Genomic DNA, 18,546 nt, shown 5'->3' with positions numbered 1-18,546 from the left:
ATCATGCAATTATAAGCCTTTTTCTATATCTTTGTTTCAAGGAATGTCAGCATTCTAAATATTGCAGTTCATTCCACATCACCTTTCAGGAGCAAATCATAACGATCAAAACTATCAGCAGAATCACTACCAGCTCAGTCGCCATGTGCTTCTTCTTCCTGCATGACAATTCCTGCAGAACGATGGGACCATCCAAGAATGGCTCCCTGCCATCATGTGCCCATTCTCCTTCCCCAGGGGGCTATTCCTGTACTCACGGGGCATGGGAAACCTGTATAACGCCACCAGAAAGTCCTTGTTTGACTTACACACTTCCCAGAAGGGCTGATTTTATCCAGAATCCTAACTGTGTCAAACACTAAACCTAAGAAATCATCAAGAAACCAAGGAAATGTAAGGCCATGTCCTGCCCCGGGTGCATGGCTACTAGGGGAGAAATAGAAAATGAGACATGAAAGGAAACTTTTAAGATATTCAGACCATCACTGGATGATTCCAGGAACCCATTACAGATCATTGCTGTTCCTAATAACAGGAAAGAAATTCTAAAATCCCAACAGGCATGGTGAGTCCCTCACTTGCATGAAGTCAAAATAATAATCCATCACTCTCTTCAAAAGGACAAAAGAAAAACTCTACTTCCTCTTCATATTAATTTGTGTACAAGCGACTTAAGTGAGAAAATCTTAATGTCTGGACTGTGATATCAATAGCAAAATAATCCCAAGATTCTCAATTAAAAGATAGAGACGGCCTGAATGAATTTAAAACAAGAAAAACCGACTATATGCTGCCTACAAAAAACTCAGTTCAGCTGCAAAGACACACATAGACTAAATGTGAAGGGATGGAAAAACACATTCCACATTAATGGAAATCAAAAGTAAGCAAGAGTAGCCATATTTATTTCAGATCAATCACAATTTAAGTCAAAACCTGTAAAAAGGAGACAAAAAGGTAATTATATAATAAAGAGATCAAAATAGCAAAAGGATATAACAATTACGAGTATATGTGCACCCAACAACAAAGCACTCAGATATATAAAGCAAATATTAGTAGATCTAAATAGAGAGAGAGGTCGGGCGCGGTGCCTCACGCCCATAATCCCAGCATTTTGGGAGGGATGTGGAGGCAGGTGGATCACCTGAGGTCAGGAGTTTAAGACCAGCCTGGCCAATATGGTGAAACCCTGTCTCTACTAATACAAAAAATTAGCCCAGCATGGTGGCACATGCCTGTAATCCCAGCTACTTGGGAGGCTGAGGCAGGAGAATCACTTGAACTCAGGAGGTGGAGGTTGCAATGAGTTGAGATTGCACCTCTGCCCTCCAGCCTAGGCAACAAGAGCAAAACTCTGTCTCAAATAAATTTATATATACATATATATGTATAGAGAGAGACAGGGAGACACCAACACAACAATAGTAGGAGCTTCAAAATCTCACTGTCAGTACTGGAGGTCATCTAGACAAAAAATAACAACAAAACATCAAATTTAAAGTCCAGTGTAGACCAAATGGACCTAACAGACATTTACAGAACATTTCATCCAACAGATACAAAACGCACATTCTTCTCAGCACATGGAACATTCTCTAGAATCCACCACATGCTAGGCTACAAAAGAATTCTCAATACATTTTTTTCTAAAATTGAAATAACATCTAGGATATTCTCAGACTCTAACAGAATAAAGCTATAAATCAACAACAAGGAACAGACACTGCTCAAAAGAAGACATTTATGCAGCCAATAGAGACATGAAAAAATGCTCATAATATAGAATGAGACCACCACTTCTCCTGTTGTCTTTCCCAGCTTTTCCCCGTCTCCCCTTTTCCCTAGTTTATAAGACAGGAGAAGGGGGAGAAAACAAAAAGTTAGAAAGAAACAGAAGTAAGATAAATAGCTAGACGACCTTGGCACCACCACCTGGCCCTGGTGGTTAAAATAATAATAATAATATTAACCCCTGACCAAAACTACTAGTGTTATCTGTAAATTCCAGACATTGTTTGAGAAAGCAGTGTAAAACGTTTTGTTCTGTTAGCTGATACGTGTAGCCTCCCATCATGTTTTGTCTGAGGCTAGTCCTGCTACAATAATCACTCGCCATCAGAGAAATGCAAATCAAAACCACAATGAGATACCATCTCACACCAGTTAGAATGGTGATCATTAAAAAGTCAGGAAACAACAGGTGCTGGAGAGGATGTGGAGAAATAGGAACACTTTTACACTGTTGGTGGGACGGTAAACTAGTTCAACCATTGTGGAAGACAGTGTGGTCATTCCTCAAGGATCTAGTACTAGAAATACCATTTGACCCAGCCATCCCAATACTGGGTATATACCCAAAGGATTATAAATCATGCTGCTATAAAGACACATGCACACGTATGTTTATTGCGGCACTATTCACAACAGCAAAGACTTGGAACTAACCCAAATGTCCATCAATGACAGACTGGATTAAGAAAATGTGGCACATATACACCATGGTATACTATGCAGCCATAAAAAAGGATGAGTTCATGTCCTTTGTAGGGACATGGATGGAGCTGGAAACCATCATTCTCAGCAAACTATCGCAAGGACAGAAAACTAAACACCGCATGTTCTCACTCATAGGTGGGAAATGAACAGTGAGATCACTTGGACACAGGAAAGGAAACATCACACACTGGGGCCTGTTGTGGGGAGGGGGGAGGAGGGAGGGGGGAGGGATAGCATTAGGAGATATACCTAATGTAAATGATGAGTTAATGGGTGCAGCATACCAACTTGGCACGTGAATACATATGTAATAAACCCGCACATTGTGAACATGTACCCTAGAACACAAAGTTTAATTTAAAAAAAAATCAACAACAAGGAGAACTTTCAAAACTGTATAAATACATAGAAATTAAACAATATGCCCTTGAATAGCCGATGGGTCAATGAAGAAATTAAGAAGGAAATTTAAAAATTTCTTGAAATAAATGAAAACAGAAACACAACATATCAAAGTTTATGGTATACAGCAAAAGCAGTATTAAGAGGAAAGTTTATAACAATAAACTCCTACATTTAAAAAACAGATTTAAAATAAACAACCTAACAACGAACTGCAATGAGCTAGAAGAGCAAGAACAAATCAAATCCAAAAGTGGTAGAAGAAAAGAAATAACAAAGATCAAAGAGGAACTAAATAAACTTGAAACTAACAAATATAAAAATGAAGAAAAAAATGTTGGTTTTTTGAAAAGATAAATAAAATAGACAAACCATTAGCTACACTAAGCAAACAAAAAGAAATCCGAGAGAAATAAAATTAGAAACAGAAAAGGAGAATGACAGTTGATACCACAGAAATACAAGGGATCATTACAGACTATTTTGAACAGCTATATGTCAACAGATTGGAAAACCTAGAAGAAATGGATAAATTCCCGGACACGTACAACCTACCAAGATGGAACCAAGAAGAAACGGAAATCCTAAAACAGACCAATAATGAGTAACATGTATGACTAAGTAATAATAAAAAGTCTCCCAACAAAGAAAAGCCCAGAACTAGGTGACTTCGCAGCTGAATTCTACACATTTTTGTTTCAATTCTTCTCAAACTATTCCAAAAGTATTGAAGAGGAGGGAATCCTGCCAAGTTCATTCTTCAAGACCAGCATTACCCTGATACCAAAATAAGACAAGGACACAATAAAAAGAGAAAACTATAGGTCAATATCCCTGATGAACACAGATGCAAAAATCCTCAACAAAATACTAACAAACTGAATCCAACAGCAAATCAAAAAGATTATACACCATGATCAAGTGGGATTTATCCCACGATGCAAGGATTGCTCATCAAACACAAATCAATAATCATGCTACATCACATCAACAGAATTAAGGACAAAAACCATAATATCATTTCGATAGATACAGAAAAAGCATTTGATAAAATTCAACGCTGCTTCATGATAGAAAGTCTCAACAAAAGAGGCACTGAAGGAAAAATACCTCAACACAATAAAGGCCATATGTGACAAACCCACAGCTAACATAATGGGGAATGGGGAAACACTAAGAGCTTTTTCTCTGAGATCTGTAACAAGACAAGGACGCCCACTTGTGCCACTCCTATTCAACACAGCACTGAACGTCCTAGTCAAGAGCAGTCAGGCAAGAGAAAGAAATCAAGGGCACCCAAAGTGGAAAGGAGGCACTCTAATTGTCTGTTTTCAGACAATGTGCTCTTATATATTTAAAAAAAAAAAAAAGACTCCAGCAAAAATCTCTTTGAACTGATAAACAAATTCAGTAAAGTTACAGAATACAAAATCAACATATAAAAATCAGTAGCATTTCTATAGACCAACAATGAGCCAGTGAAAAAAGAAATCAAGAAAGCAATCCCATTTAACTACAAAAATATAAAATAAAAATAAAAATACCTCAGAAGAAATCTAACCAAGAAGGTTAAAGATCTCTATGAGGAAAACGATATTCTACCCTCTGAAGGTAGAACAGTGGCTTCTAGAGACAGGAAAGGGCGGCGGGAAGGCAGAAAGGGAGAGGTTGTCTAATGGATACAAAATTACATCTAGATAGTAAAAATAAGGGTTAGTGTGCTATAGCCTTGTAGGGTGACTATAGTTTACAATTTATTGTATATTTTCAAGCAGCTAGAAGAGAGGATTTTAAATATTCCCAGCATTAAGAAATGACAAATGTTTGAGATGATGGACATGCTAATTACCCTGAGTTGCTAATTACACACGAAAAACATGTATTGAAATATCATACTGTATCCCATGGATATGTACTATAATGTGTCCATTAAAAATAATAATTGTTAAAAACCCAAGGGTCATTTCTCATGTGTCCTATGTCAGTGTTGTGGTCCATTGGTGGAGACCTAGCCATTTGCAAGTAAGACTATAGTCACTTGAGCTGAAAGCAAATGAATCGTCACAAAAATTACCACTGGCACCAAGTCTTCTTTCCAGAATTTCCTGCCCACAGCACTGCCACAGTCACTGTGGGCAGGAAAGACACACTAGCACCCAAGTTTCAACCCCAGTACAGTTGATGCTTTTATTTCTCTGGTTTGGAATAGGTGTGTGTTCATAATTTACGTTTACTCCAACCGTCCCCTTGCTTAAATAGCTTCTTAAGGATAACTTCCTCTTACTAAATCCCAACAGCTTCTGAGCATCCATTATATTCTCCAAAGTAAATAAAAAGAGAAAACGTGTTGAAAGCCTGATAATGTTCACTTAAGAATCCAGCATGATGTACAGCTTGAAATGGCTACTCCACCTTGTTCCTTTACATGACTTTTAAAGTAGCCCCAGTTATTATACATAATTGAAGTCATAATTTCTGCAATACCATTAGGTCCACGAACGGTGGGGCCAGGGGACTTCAAAGTCTGTCTCCGATTTTTTTTTTTTAAAAAAAGGAAAGCTCATGAGAGTAGGTAATGAAAATAAATATTCACACAACTCGGAACAGGGGATGGTGAAACATAAAACTCCAGCCTGGCACAGGTGTCCAGCCAGTGAGGGTGGGGACACAGACTCATACGGTCCCCACAATCCCTCAAAAATGCCACAGACAGGTGGGTGGCCTGAGACAGAGCCAGGCTCCGAATTCCGGGAGCTGTCTGGCTCATGTGCACCTCATGTGGTCCACAGTGCACGAGGATGCCCAACGTCACCAGTCCCGGTGCAGAACACAAGAATGCCCCATGGCATGAGCCCCCGCTGCACAGCATAGCCCGAAGGTGCCAGCTCAGACTCCTACACACGCTGGTCACCAAGGCACTGCCCTCCAGGAAGGAGGACCCCAGAGGTCGTGGCAGGGTGAGGTTCTGCTCTTCATCATCCGCGAGCAGAGGGGAAAGTCCCAGCAGACATTTGGGGAGCCTCTACACGTGGTTCTGGGACTCTGAGTGGAGGTTCAAAGATGTCCCCAGGTACGCCAGACTCAAACCTAAAAAAGACCCATTCTTCCAGATATGCCCAGACTGGAACCTATATAGGCCATCCTTCCTAGCTTTTCTCTGGAAAAGCAGGCTTAAAAGAGTATCGACTAAAAGGGGCCACCAGGAAGACAGAAGTCCTATCTTTAAAAAAAGATTTTTTTTTTTTTTTTAAAAAGAGGCACTGAGGCTCTGACCCATCTGAGCACAGAGCACATGCTCGGCAGCCTCTGTCAGAGCAGAGCAAGTACACACATGCTCTCCATGCCCTGTGCTCCCAGCACCCGTGCTCCCCGCACCCATGCTTCACACACCCGTGCTCCCCACACCCGTTCTCCCCGCACTGTGCTCCCTGCGCCCATGCTCCCTACACCTATCTGTGCTCCCCATGCCTATGCTCCCTGCAGCCGTGCTCCCCGCACTGTGCTCCCTGCGCCCATGTCTGCTCCTTGAGCTCTCTTCCACTGGTTTCCTCTGTACATCCCTCTTGATAGTCACTGTCACCTCGAATCACCTGGCTAAATGGAGGTAAAGAAAAAGTCTAGAGTAGCACATTGGAGGACAGAGTGGAAGTGGCTATTTACCAAGCAGGGCTATGAGATGAGCGCATCTGATCCCCATTAATCCTGACGGTCAGTTGATTAGCCCTGTTCAACAGCTGGGGACACTGAGGTGTGGAAGGACGGGCTTGCTTACCCCAGACGATGCTGACAGTGTGGGCCCAGCCCAGTCCCACAGCCACCAGGAGGAGGCTCCTCACTGGGCAGGCGCGGAGGTGCAGCCCAGAGAACGCTTGGGACCCCGGCACAGACTCCTCAGGAAGGAAACAGAAAGGCCCACAGAGACTCAAGCAGCACAGAAGAAGGTCACCCACAAGTTAAAAATAGATGTTTGTGCTTTACCGTCCCAGAGTGCTAAAAATCCAACCCACTCACACGCACAGCCTGACGTGAGCCTGGCCTCCTGCAGCACTGGGCTAAGCGAGAGACGTACCTGCCTCTCTCCCGACAATAGCAGACTTGGCAGCTATTCTTCAATGTACTTGACACGCTTCCGTGAGGGATTAAGCGACACTCTGTCGACACTGGCTAAGTTTAATCCTGACACAGCCAACCATCTAGATCTGCAGTGAACAAACAACTTACTTTGGATGATTCTGCCACTAACAAAGACCCTGAATCTCCCACCAAAGCTTAGTGACACGACTTACCTTTCTGTTTTCATTTCAGGTACACTGGCCCACATGATCTAATTTACCTGCTGATAATGCCTTGGAAAGACCACCAGGGGGCCCCACACCATTTTCAGCTTTAGAGGGATGTGAATTTCCCTTTGATGAGAAAGATGATGGGGAAATAAAACAAGGATCCAAAACAGATGCCTGTGTGTTTCCTGGGAGTGACAAAGTCAGGAACTGCCTCTGTGTGTCAGGCGAGGGAGTAACAGAGACAATGGCACCAACTCCTGAGACAGAGGACCTGATGCATGGTGCAGCCACCGCCTGTGGCCAAGGAAATTCCAGGGAATGTAGACCCCAGTTGTATGGTACAGCCACCATGTGCGACCACAGAAATTCCAGGAATGCAGACCCTCAGTCACATGGTACAGCCACTATCTGCAGCCACAGAAATTCCAGAGAACGCAGACCCTCAGACACATGGTACAGCCACTATCTATGGCCATGGAAATTCCAAGGAATGCAGACCCTCAGTCACATGGTACAGCCACCATATATGGCCACGGAAATTCCGAGGAATGCATACCCCAGTCGCATGGTGCAGCCACAGCCTGCAGCCACAGAAATTCTGGAGAACACAGACCCCAGTCGCATGGTACAGCCACTACCTATGGCCATGGAAATTCCAGAGAACAGAGACCCTCATTCCCATGGTACAGCCACCACCTATGGCCACGGAAATTCAGGGGAACGCAGACCCTCAGTCACATGGTACAGCTACCACCTGTGGTCACAGAAATCCTGGGGAACACAGACTCCAGTCGCATGGTGCAGCTACCACCTGTGGTCACAGAAATCCTGGGGAACACAGACTCCAGTCGCATGGTGCAGCCACCACCTGCAGTCACGGAAATTCCAGGGAATGCAGACCCCAGTCACATGGTACAGCCACCATCTATGGCCACGGAAATTCCAGGGAACATAGACACCAGTCGCATGGTGCGGCCACCACCTGTGGCCATGGAAATTCTGGGGAATGCAGGCCCCAGTCTCTAAAGTATGAACTTCACTGCAGTGAATGTGGAAGAATTTCTCTCTGTGCAGAGCTCAGTATCCAGAAGGGGAGATGGCCCCAGGAATGCCTTCCTCCTCTTCAGAGCTCAGGGCCTAGGGCTGACACCCTTGGGAGGGGTCCTTGTTCAGCAATTGTGCCTGTGGAGGGTCCCCCAACACTCACCATGCACCTCCTAGGAGCAGAGGCTACAACAGGGAGCCAGAGACCAAGCTCTGCTCAGACAACAGTGAGCTGATGGCCTTCCACTCTAAGTTCAACAGGGACCCAGGGACCAAGCTCTGCTCAGACAACAGTGAGTTGATGGCCTTCCACTCTAAGTTCAACAGGGACCCAGGGACCAAGCTCTGCTCAGACAATAGTGAGCAGATGGCCTTCCACTCTAAGTTCAACAGGGACCCAGGGACAAAGTTCTGCTGAGACAACAGTGAACTGATGGCCTTCCACTCTAAGTTCCAACTGCATGGAATGTGTATTCCATGAATGCTTGTTAAATGAATGATTCATATAAGGTCATCTGTGCTGACCTTTGCTGGTCTGCTGACTGTGAGCTTCAGAGCATAGGCCTCATTCCTGGAGCAGCCAGCTCTTCCCAGAGCGACGGCCGCTGCAGGGCAAAGCCCAGAGCTTGTCCTGCAGCAACACACTCAGGACCCTGCGCTGGGCACGCTGGGGGCCTCTCCAGCAGAAGATCCCCAGCCCTGACCTTGCAATACCAGTGAACCCCAGGGGAGTCCCAAGTGCTCAAAATCATGTAAATGTCCATTGTGATTTAACATATCAATTTTAGAAGAAAGGGCATATTGCCACCTCCCTCCTCAAACTAGGGACTATAAATCGATCCATCACCCTAACTGAGACTCTGCCTTAAATTCTGCTAAAACTACCATCCAAACACTCAAATTTACATTAGCGTTAAGGGAAAAAAAAAAAACTAAAACAAACACCTGTAAGAAACGGTCAAGTAACCTGTGATACATCAACCCAAAGATTAAACATGAAAACAATGAAGTAGCAAGATATTAAAAGAATATAAACTCTATGTACATCATGGCCCAAGGTTCTAAAATTACACAGAGACAAAGACTGGAATGGAAGGGGGATATGTTTACAGATACATTTTTTATTTTTTAATTTTTAATATTACTTCTCTAATGTATGATTTGACTAACCAGATAATTCAGCAAAAAATAAAAAAATTAATTATGCCTATAGATAAATATGTAAAGAATCCTTTTCTTTGATGCCAATGGAATTAGTTTGGGTCTGACCCACAGTCTTCAATCTTTTAATTAAGACACAAAAATCATCTTTCAAGCTGTTAGGAAAAAAAGAAGAAAAAGATTGAAAACCAGGAGCCCAGAAGAAAAGGACTCGCTATGTATCACAGCGTCTCTCCACGCCTCTCCACCCCGGACAGTGCTCCCTCTTTCCCCATTTTCATACCTACTGCACAAAACACTTAGTAAAGAACTATCTCAATTCATGAGTCACACAGCACAAAGGGCCAGTGTCGCTGCCAAACATACCCTGCAGCCCCAAAACGAAGAGGCAACTGGTTCCTTCCTTCCTCAGTGAAGGAAGAATGAGAGGCTGCTGGTTGTCATTTTAAATCTCACACCTCAATGTCTTAGCACTTTCCTGCTTTGTTGGTTTCCAGGGCTTATTAAAATTAACCACCACCCCCCCCCCCCCCCCCCGCGGATATTGAAGAAAGAAAGCAGGACGGTTGTGCAGGCTTCCAAGAGGCAGAGCCCTGCTTCCGCGGCCACCTCTGTCTTTCTACCCACAGCAGCCGGGTTTACCAATTAGTCTCCCTTAAAGAGCAGTTTATGCTCATCGTGAACAAATGGATGCAATTGCTTCTTTTGAGATGCAGCAAGTTTTGGGCCCTCAGCAAAAAGAAGAAAGAAAGAAAGAAAGAAAGAAAGAAAGAAAGAAAGAAAGAAAGAAAGAAAGAAAGAAAGAAAGAAAGAAAGAAAGAAAGAAAGAAAGAAAGAAAGAAAGAAAGAAAGAAAGAAAGAAAGAAAGAAAGAAAGAAAGAAAGAAAGAAAGAAAGAAAGAAAGAAAGAAAGAAAGAAAGAAAGAAAGAAAGAAAGAGAAAGAGAAAGAAAGAGAGAGAGAAAGAAAGAAAGAAAGAAAGAAAGAAAGAAAGAAAGAAAGAAAGAAAGAAAAAAGAAAAGAAAGGAAAAGAAAAGAAAGAAAGAAAGAAAGAAAGAAAGAAAGAAAGAAAGAAAGAAAGAAAGAAAGAAAGAAAGAAAGAAAGAAAGAAAGAAAAAACAGGGCACTGGCACAACAGTCATAACCTCTGCTTTGCACACACAGAAGGAAAGTTAAAGCCCTGGAGGCGGAGGCGTTCGGAAAGGGAAGGTGGAAGTAGGAAGGACGCCCACGGGATAGAGTGGTCAGAAACAGACCACCTCACCAAAGGGCGCCTTAGACGTTCCAGAGGACAAAATGCCCCTCTTTCCAGGGTAAACACCCATTTGCCAAACTCAGCCAGTGACGGCAAGCAGGAGTTTGCTTTTTTTTTTTAAGGCGTCTGAGTAACGATGACAAGAGCAAGAAATGAGCTTAATAATGGGACTGACAGGGCCCTGGGCTGGTGACTCTGCTGATGTGCACAGCATCAAAACCCAGGTTCCTCAGTGCGCTCCCTCTGCAGTTCAGGACAGCACTACAACTCACCCCATCAATCACTGCTTAAAAAATCAGTTCTAAAAAAAGACGACCCATTTGAAAGCAGCCGGAGGAGGAAGACAGAGAGTGTCTCACAGAATCCAACCGCTTGTAGCCTCGGAACCATAACAAGAATATGAAACTAGCGGGTCCAGTGTGAGGCAGAACAGAGACGCCGTCACGGCTCTCAGGAGGCTGAGCAGGAAGCGCATGGCTCAGGCCCTGCAACGCCCTAAGGGCGCCTGGAGCAGCCCACAGGCCTGTGTCCTTCGTGTGGGTTCACCTTCCTAGTTTCCTGGGTAAATTCAATGTACAGCATTTATTCGCCAAGAAAAGAACATTCAAATCAAACTACTGTCATAACTCTGAAGGGCTCTTAACACTCCAGTCCACACGTTCAAAAGCCCACAGATATCAGTGCTGCCACTGTGCAGGTAACAATGTTTTGGATGCATCATGCACGTAACCAGTAACGATGTTTTCATGTTTTCCGTAGCCATCTCATTCAGGATACTAAAATGATCTGTGACGACTTGATACTTAGTTATCTGTGATTTTCAGATAGATTTAACAAGGCTACCTGGCCAAGAAGGCCTCACCCTCCTGAACCTGGGCACCGGTGCCCCTACGTGCACCCGGGGCCTGGGGAGCGCAGTCTCCACCACCTCTCGCTCTTCAATGTTAAATGTCCTCCCGGAGCGCCTGCGTCGTGGGCCCAGGCTCGGCCCCTCCTGGAGAGCCCTTTCCACATTACAGGACAGGGGAAGCCCAGAGCCCGCGCTGCGGCGCCGCTGACGTCCGGGAGTCCCCGCTTCCTGGTCCTTCCCGTCCGCGGAGGCTGGCGGGGAGGGCCTGGGACCCATTTTAGTTTTCGGTTTTGTCACGAGCCGGAAGGCGACAGCACATGCGAGCGCAGGAAACCCTTTTTTAAAATCTTCCAACGGAAACGCGAGGGGCTGCCGGACTGCCTCGGAGACGCTAGGCGGGAACCCAGAGCACCCCTGCCGTTTCCCGCATTGCAGCAGCCGGGACCCCGCCCACGCCGCGGGGGGCCCGAGGCGACAGGAGGCCCGCCGGGATCCGGCCGTTTCTTCCTCGACAAGCTGGGGGGTGGCGTGGGGCGGAGTTGGGGGGCGGGGGCAACTTAAGAAGTGATCGCGCTGTACCCAGGATTCGGAGGGGAAGCCCGGCCCCATCCTACAGCTCAGAGGCAGAACGACCCCGGAAGGTGCTCCAGGCGACCCCCTCTACCAGGCTCAATTTAAAACATAAACCGGAGAGGGTGGAAAGCTCACTATTTTCCGAATGGAGGTTCCTATCGCCATGTTCCTTCCTCCTCCGCCCCACCCGGCAAGGACCCCGGGGCTGCCTTGCCGGCTCCCGCCGCCCCGCAGGTACCCCTGCCGCTCCCGGGCACGGGCTTCTCCCCAGTTCTTCCCATCGCTTCCCCGCTCTTCTCCCCAGTTCTTCCCATCGCTTCCCCACCTTTCCCCGGGTCCTCCCATCGCTTCCCCCTCTTCTGCCCGGTTCCCCCATCCCCTTTGCCCTGTTCTCCCCTTCTCCCTCTTCTCCCCTTCTCCGTCCGTCCCTCCCTCGCCGCCCGGAGGGGGGCGCGCACCTTGAGCATGTCCCCCGCTGGTCAGCACGCCGATGGCCTTGCCGGCCCCGGAGAGGTGCTCCAGGAACTTCCGCAAGGAGCCCTTGGGGGCCCGGGAGTCGTCCGCGTCCAAGGCGAGGAGGCCGAGGGCAGCCGCTAGTCCGGGTGCGCAGCAGGCAATGGATACCCTGCCGGCGCGCGCCCGACTCGGAAAAGCTGCCCCGCCCGCGCCCCCGCCCGGCCCTAGCGTCAAAGGGTCTTGACGGGCGGGGCCCAAGCGCACAGGAGGGGCTGCGGGGGTGGGGCGCGGCTAGGGGCAGGGGCAGGGGCAGGGAAAGGGGCAGAGAAAGGGGCAGGGGCTGGCCGGGGCCGGGTGTGGGCAGGAGGACCTACGCAGGGGTCGTCGTAGGTGGCTGCCGCGCTAGCGGTGGGTGAGGTCGCGGAGGCGGGGGTAGCACCACAAGTGGGCGGAGTCCCTGGGGGTGGGGCCGCGTTGCCGGTGCGCTAGCCTCGCGGGTGGGTTGGAGGACTCTGGTTGGGGCCTTTAGAGATGCCCGGAGCGCCACAGGTGGGGGCAGGGGCAGCGACCGGGGGAGGGGAGACCGCAAGGGGGCGGGGTCACATCGTTCGCTGGGCGGGCCAAGGCAGGGCGGAATAGAACGCCGGGAGCATCTCCCGGGGCGGGGGAGGGGGGGGGGCAAGGGAGACCGTGTGTGGGCGCGAACGCCGGGGCCGGTGGAAACCCCGCACTTGCGGGGAGCGCCGATGGCGGGGCGGGGTGGAATTGGGGCGCGGAGACCCCACCTGGACGCGGAGGCTCGCGGCAGGCCCGGTAGATCCGGCTGTTGTCAGCGCCGAGCCCGGCCGCGCGCACAGCTTCTTGTTGGCGGCAGGATTCCTCCTGGGGCTGCGCTAGGAGCCTCTGCGCGCGGCTTCCTCGATCCCCGCCCCCACGTTTTCTCTGCAGCCTGAGGTCGGGAAGGACGCACGGAGAGTGGATCCTCCAGGTGGTGGGAAAAGCTGAGCGCGGCGAGCTTAGCTATGACGAAGCTGCGATTTCCCGGGTCCACGGGGTCTGTGGCGCTCCCGGGCCCCCAGCTCGTCCCGTGGGGAGAAGAATCCTTGGGGTGGGGGAGAGTATCGGGGCGCTACACTCAGAGACGCATGGGCGCGCGAAAGTCAGAGTGGGATAGGAGGAGGCGCAACGGGACTGACCTGGCGGGGAGGCGGGACGACCCTTCCTCCCTACGGACAGGCGCGCTGCTGTACGCTGTGCCGACCTCGGCTGACTTCACCGGCCAACTCCACGTGCTGAAATACGCACATCCAAAGCGCTGTGCCAGTTGCCCATCCACAGCTTAACAGCCTGGTGCCAGTTACCTGCGATGGGACAGGGAGCAGCCCCTACAAAAGCACGGGCTTATGGGATCCCGGTTCCTTCAGTGCTCACCCCACGAAGAAGGGCTCCCAAACGGCCCCACTCGAGGGCTTTCCGGAGGATGGTCCTGCGCAGTGGGTGTTTGTTGAACAGATAGGAAACAACAAAAGAGACTAAGAAGAGGTTTGTTCTATGAACCCGGGAAAGTGAAGCAATAGCAAAGGAGAGTCTCACCAAAGGGCAATCCTGGGGAAAAGATGGAGAGGCATGGATTTTTCTTGGATGTGTGCCTCATCCTGGGGCTCATCACGCTGAGCATCAAATATTCATTGCAAAAGAGGAAAAAAATATATATGCTGCAGACAATGCTGGATGGTCTAATCTCTCCCTTGGCCAGAATTAACGGCGAAATTCCTAACCCCTCGTGGTCCTCAGAATCACCTGTCCTATGCACACCCCCATTAAACCACTGAAGTCCAGTTTCTGGGAGCTCAGCCAGGAAATGTGTATTTTTAAACAAACCACCTAGGTTATCCTGATGAATGCAAAGTCAGAGAGCGCTGCTCTCATGCAGTGAACCTGAGCATTATTCTATTAATTAAAAGGGAGAGGCGAATCCTGGCTGTCTTAAGGTGACAGTTGAGTGGCCTTTGCCTTCTGGCGGGCAGAAGAGCAGACCGAGGCTCTAAGCACCTGCACCCACAGTTGGGCTCAGGATCTGTGCTGGAGAATAGAAGGGCTAATTTAATTATTCATGCCTTTTTAGAGCATGTTACATGTGGAGAAGGTGGGCCACACTGAATTTTATTTTAGCCAAATACCCGTTATCTCCTTATACAATTGATATTTTTCTATTGAACATTAGGGGAGTGGTCATTTGTCATCAAATTGTCTGTAATACAGAAAATGATAGATACAACCTAACAGTTCAAACATGATGAGTTAAATAAATGATGGTAAAAATATGCGCTGCAATAATATTTAGTTGCTGTTACCGCTACAAAGATATGTGTCTACTGACATGGAAATATGTTCAGGACATACAAATAAGTGAAAAGGCAGGCCTAGACGCAGTGCGAGCCTGTGTGTGAGTGCGTGCGTGTGTGTGTGTGTGTGTGTGTGTGTGTGTGTGAGTCTGCATACATATGTAAATGTTTCTGAGCATTTTATTTCCTTTCTTTTGCTTAGTATAGGCAATGCCATTTTTCTCTGCGATGAACAGGTATTGTTTAGGGAATAGAAATAGCTAATGAAAAACAATAAAATTTAGAGTGTCAAGACCCCCAAGGTTACGGATTATGTTCAAAAGTTTGTCTGTGTATAAGGGCTGGGGTCAGGGTGGTCACTGACGGTCCTCACACATCTGTTCTTATGAGTTTGGCCCATTGCTCAGTCAGTCAGGGAATTAACATATATTAATATATACCTGTAGCAAAGATGGAAAAGAATAGCTATGGCTTTTTTTTTTTTTTTTTGAAAGTCATGTATTTCAATGTTGCTACAACTAGAGTTTTTTGTTTTTTTTTTTTTTTTAACTTTGGCCTTAGCAATGAATCTTCTAATTTAAGAGGAAGATATTACATGCCGTGCTGACCGTACAGCTTCCACCCAGTAGGACCTGAGGTGTGTGCTTGTTCTTTATTGTCCCTTGACAGATTACTCCAAAGGCCCACACCAGCACACACTTATACCCCAGGAATGATTACTCCTTGGGCCAGGAGTTCAGGCAGGCTTCACTGGGCCCTCTGCCCCAGGGGCTCTCCAGGGCTGCAGCAGGTGTCTGCCTAGGGCTGCTGTGTCTTCTGAAGGCTCAGGCTCATCAGGGGAGGAGCTGCTTCCATGCTCACTTCTGTGTTGCTGGCAGGATTCTGTTGCTTGCAGGCTGTTGGACTGAAGGCCCCAGTCTCTCTGTGGCATCAGCTTCAGGTTGCCCTCTGCCCTGGGCGGGTGACTGGCTTTGCCAGAACTAGCACCTACCAAGAGCCAGGGGGAGAGTTCCAGTGGACAGAACCTCAGCTCCTCCCAATCCAATCTCAGGAGAGACCGCCATCTCTTTTGCCTGGTTCTATTCATCAGAAGTGAGCCGCTGAGTCCAGCCCTCTTCTAGGGTCTGGCTGTGAACACTAGAGACAGCGGCCAAGGGGAGCCACTTGGGAGGGTGGTGCTGCCTGGGACCTGCCTAGGACAAGGTGAAGGAGAACATGCATAGGGACAGCTGCCCTTCCCACTTCCCCTCAGTGGTGAGCGCAGGAGTTGCCGATGTGCCCTAAAGGAGTTCTGGCATCCCAGGAGGGAAGCAGCTACCAGCCATGAGGACACCATGACCCAGTGCCCCAGCATGTGGGGCTGCACATCCCAGGGCTACCTGAGCTGCAGCCTCTTCCCCTTCTCTGCTGTCTCGGCCTGTGCATGGAGTGGGCATCTCAAATCTGCAGGGGCCAAACTGAGCTCAGGCCTCTGCACCCCCCACACAACCCCCCATCGCTCAATCTTCCTTACCTCAGCTCCTGGTGACTCCATCCTCCCAGGGGCTCAGGCTGAAGCCTTGCAGTGCTCTTCCACCCTGGCATCTAAGTCCCTCAGGAAAGTCCCCATTGGCTCTTCATTGCATCTGGAGCCACTAGGGCCAGGCCACGACCTTTGACCTGGACCGGAACAGGCTCCCTCCTCATCCCCTGCTCTGCCCCAACCTCCACCCCACCTCCATGTCTCGGGTGTCCTCAGCTTCAAAGTCAGGGTGCACCTATCAGGATGTAATTCAGGCATCTTCTCTGCTGACTCGGAGTCACAGACCCCACACAAGCCACACTGGCCTGTCCTCTGGTCCCTTCAGATCCTGGTGCTGCCCAGAGGCCCATGCAGGCAGCCCAGAGGCCCATGCAGGCACCCGACAACCTCAGGCCTAGCCTGCTCTTTCCTCAACCCAGGCCCTCCTCTCCCTACCGACTCTGCCCACTTTCCACAGGTCTGTCCTGCAAGGTCTCCTGCACGGTGAGGCCTCCCCAGATCACCCTCTTAGAAATTTTGGGCTCCATGCACACTCCTGTTCCCTCCCTGCTGCTCTTAAAACATCCTCGTCAGTGTCACATATGGGGCATTTCACCTATCTGCTGGGCTTCTCGAAAGGTCCCCTGGCTGAACTGTGAATGCCGTGGATTCAGAGATCTTTCACTATTCCCTGCTGCAGTCCCAGGGCAACAGCAGAGCCCAGGACAGAGTGAACCTGTCATGGGTGCTGCTGAATGAATGAATGAAGGAGGGAGTGAGTGAGTGAGTGAAGGAGTAAATGAGTGAGTAAATGAGTGAATGGGTGAGTGAGTGAGTCAGTCAGTGAATGAGTGAGTGAGTGGATGAGGGAAGGAGAAATGAGTGAGTGAGTGGGTAAATGACTGAATGAGTGACCGTGAGTGAGTGAATGAATTGCCAAGGGAGTCAATGAGTGAATGAGTGAGTGAGTGAATGGGTGAGTGAATAAGTGAGTAAGTGAATGAATGAGCGTCTTAGTGAATGAGTGAGTGAATAAGCAAGTGAATAAGTGAGTGAATGAGTGAGTGACCGAGGGAATAAATGAGTGATGAGTGAGTGAGTGAGTGAATGAATGAGTGAGTGAGTGAATGAATGAGTGACTTAGTGAATGGGTGAGTGGGTGAATGAGTGAGTGAACAGATGAGTGGGTGAGTGAGTGAATGGGTGAGGGAAAGAGTGAGTGAATGAGTCAGTGAGCGAACAAGTGAATGAGGGAGTGAAGAATTGAGTGAGTGAATGAACAAGTGAGTGAGTGAATGAGTCAATAAATGAGTGAGTGTGTGAGTAAAGGATGAGTGAATGAGTGAGTGAAGAGGTGAATGAGTGAGTGAATGAGTGAATGATTTGAGTGAGTGAATGATTGAGTGAATGAATGAGGAAATGAGTGAGTGAGTGAATAAGTGAGTGAATGAGTGAGTGAATGAGTGAGTGAATGAGTGAATGGGTGAGTGAGTGAAAGGGTGAGTTAGGGAATGACTGAGTGAGTGAATGAGGGAATGAATGAGTGAATGAATGGGTGAGTGAATGAGTGAGTGAGTGAGTGAATGGGTCAGTGAATGAGTGAGTGAATGAGTAAATGAATGAGCAAGTGAGTAAAAGGGTGAGTGAATGAGTGAGTGAGCGAGTGAAGGAGTGAATGAGTGAATGAGTGAGTGAGTGAATGAGTTAACGAGTGAATGAATGAGTGAGTGAATGAGTGAGTGGGTCGCTCAGAGGAGATGAGGACCGGAGTTGCCCTCTGACTGCTACAGTAGACAGGAGCTGAAGGAGTCTGAAGGGTGGGATGTGCTCACGCGGTACATACACCCTGCTCCACACATCCCCAGAGAAACCTAGTCTCACCAGAGGGGTCGCTTGAGAATTATTAGTAACAACCTTTTTCCCAATATTTCATATATGCAGGATGATTTCTTACTTTCCTTGAAAATGCCAATCGTTTTTTGGACTTGGAATTCTCCACTGCTGGTCCACGCCACTGTATTCTCCCATAGGGGTATCCCCCGAGTTGGAGAAAGAGTCATTCCCAGGAATGGATAAAAGCCAGAAGGGCATCATCAGGTGGGGCACCTTCTCCTATCATCCTCCCCTTCCTGTCTGGGTTACCCTGAGTGACTTGGTTTGGAGGTCTACAAAATGCGGA

The sequence above is a fragment of the Macaca nemestrina genome, unplaced genomic scaffold, assembly GCF_043159975.1.
Source record: "Macaca nemestrina isolate mMacNem1 unplaced genomic scaffold, mMacNem.hap1 Scaffold_90, whole genome shotgun sequence".
Classification (NCBI taxonomy): Eukaryota; Metazoa; Chordata; class Mammalia; order Primates; family Cercopithecidae; genus Macaca; species Macaca nemestrina.
Note: the sequence above shows the minus strand (reverse complement) of the source record.